Consider the following 2,925-nt stretch of genomic DNA (forward strand, 5'->3'; position numbering starts at 1 on the left):
TCTTGAGACCTACACTGAACTTGGCTGTACTTTATGACAAGAATATGATGAAGTCAGTAATGTTCTACCAGAAGAGGATATAAATCAAATGGAATGGTAATGGTTTACAGTAAATGGCATTCACATCCAGTGTGCGTTTTATACCTACATTACCTTACGATCCACTTCTATAGCAGGACCCTGTTGGGACCTCCAACCAGGAGAAATTTGCCAGAAATTGTGAAGGATTGAAGAACCAACGCATACTTGTTTTACTTAGTGATCAGTTTTTCATATTTTTTTTAAATTAGTCTAAGGCCTCATGCACACGACAGTTTTTTTTCACGGTCCGCAAAAACGGGGTCCGTGGGTCCGTGATCCGTGACAGTTTTTTCGTCCGTGGGTCTTCCTTGATTTTTGGAGGATCCACGGACATGAAAAAAAAGTCGTTTTGGCGTCCGCCTGGCCGTGCGGAGCCAAACGGATCCGTCCTGAATTACAATGCAAGTCAATGGGGACGGATCCGTTTGACGTTGACACAATATGGTGCAATTGCAAACGGATCCGTCCCCATTGACTTTCAATGTAAAGTCAGGAGTCCCTTTACTTTCACACTTGTGTTCATAATGCAGACGGTGGCTCCGTTCAGAGCGGATCCGTCTGCATTATATTGTTAAAACATTTCTAAGTGTGAAAATAGCCTCAGACGGATCCGTCCAGACTTTACATTGAAAGTCAATGGGGGACGGATCAGTTTGAAAATTGAGCCACAGTGTGTCATCTTCAAACGGATCCGTCCCCATTGACTTACATTATAAGTCTGGACGGATCCACTTGCCTCCGCATGGCCAGGCGGACACCCGAACATAACTTGAAGCGTCCCCATCACCATGGGAACGCCTCTACGTTAGAATATACTGTCGGATATGAGCTACATCGTGAAACTCATTTCCGACAGTATATTCTAACACAGAGGCGTTCCCATGGTGATGGGGACGCTTCAGGTTAGAATATACTGAAAAACTGTGTACATGACTGCCCCCTGCTGCCTGGCAGCACCCGATCTCTTACAGGGGGCCGTGATCAGCACAATTAACTCCTCAGCTGCCGCACCTGAAGGGGTTAATTGTACTATCATATCCCCCTGTAAGAGATCAGGGCTGCCAGGCAGCAGGGGGCAGACCCCCCCCCCTCCCCAGTTTGAATATCGTTGGTGGCACAGTGTGCGCCCACCATCGCCCCCCCCCCTCCATAGCAGTAACAACATTGGTGGCAGTGTGCGGCCTCCCATCTCCCCCCCCCCCCCCCCATCATTGGTGGCAGCGGAGTTCCGATCGGAGTCCCAGTTTAATCGCTGGGGCTCCGATCGGTAACCATGGCAACCAGGAAGCTACTGCATCCCTGGTTGCCATGGTTACTTAGCAATAGTACAATTGAAAAAGATTCATACTTACCTGCTTGCTGCTGCGATGTCTGTGACCGGCCGGGAGCTCCACCTACTGGTAAGTGAAAGGTCTGTGCGGCGCATTGCTAAAGAACTGTCACTTACCAGTAGGAGGAGCTCCCGGCCGGTCACAGACATCGCAGCAGCAAGCAGGTAAGTATGAATCTTCTACTGTTGTACTATTGCTAAGTAACCATGGCAACCAAAAAAGAGCGTAGCGTAGCGGTATGACGTAGCGGAGCAGCTGCGTAGGCGTACTGCGCGTCCGCATGGATACCGCCCACCTGCTCGCCTCGACTCGGCGTCTCGGCGTCCTGGCCCTCTCCCCTGCTTTGCATCCCCCTGCATGGTCTACTGAAATCTGACCGAAGCAGGGAAGTGGTGGAGATACTGAACGGCCGGACGGCTGCCCTGCTGCCCTGCTGTGCCCTGCTGTGCCCTGCTATCGTGTCCTGGAGGAAAATGTGGACTGAGGCCTATGGGTCGGTGTCGGTGTTCATCTGACATCTGCTGGTGGTGGACCTAGAGGTATCGTCGGGTGCCGTCTGCTGCATGCTGGGATCGCCGATTGTGGATGGCTGTGGACCGAGGGGTGTCTGCTATGTGTACGCTGATGCACCGGATGTATTTGATGCTGGCTGCTGCTGAAGACCGGTGAGATCGTCTTTGTGTTGAGTGTGCCAAGTCGCCCATTATCATCCCCCCCCTACTAACCCATGTCGTTTACACTAACTATGTGTGCATGGATAGCTGCCGTCTGTTTGGTACAGTTCCGGTCTATCTGCTGATCACCGACTATTGGGTTAGCTAGGTGCAGGACTCCTGCATATACTTTCGGAATGGCTGTGCGGGATGCCCAGTGATAACCCCCCATGAAATTGGTGACGGAGGGGATGGAACCCCGACACTCCTTTTGATACGTGGGTGCATGCTAACTACGCGGCTCGCCGCTACACGGACCTCTCTCAAGCTCCAGTCGATGTTTATTTAACCTTTTAACAGCAGCAGTCCCTACACACTCCCCTATGATGAATTAACATTGAATAAGCACCGAACAATCCTATACCACAAGGAACATATAAGGGTTTATGGGGGCCCATAGTTGATACCTTCCGTTATAAAAAGCCAACAGAGGCTACTTCCACCTCCACGTTATTGCGCTGAGTTTGGCCGGATCGGTTGGACTACCTCCATGGCAACTTAAACGAGGGTTTGCTCCCCACTACTCTGGAGCCCCCGCGATTGACACTGCTCGCTGATGTCAGTCAGGGGCCCTAGTTTGTGACCCTTATCCACTACTACTGACTACTACTGACTTTGTCTGTACCACCGATTTAAATGGGTGCTTTGCTTTATGCTTGACATCCGCTATTATAGCTTGACACTGCTCAAGTTTTTGACATTTTATTGAATTTTTTATGCTATGTAAACAAGCGTTGCTCCATTATATATGTGTATGTCCATATAGTCATACCCGTCCCCTAGACGGGTCGGTATAAATC

The sequence above is a fragment of the Bufo gargarizans genome, unplaced genomic scaffold (genome assembly GCF_014858855.1).
Source record: "Bufo gargarizans isolate SCDJY-AF-19 unplaced genomic scaffold, ASM1485885v1 original_scaffold_1345_pilon, whole genome shotgun sequence".
NCBI classification, from domain to species: Eukaryota; Metazoa; Chordata; class Amphibia; order Anura; family Bufonidae; genus Bufo; species Bufo gargarizans.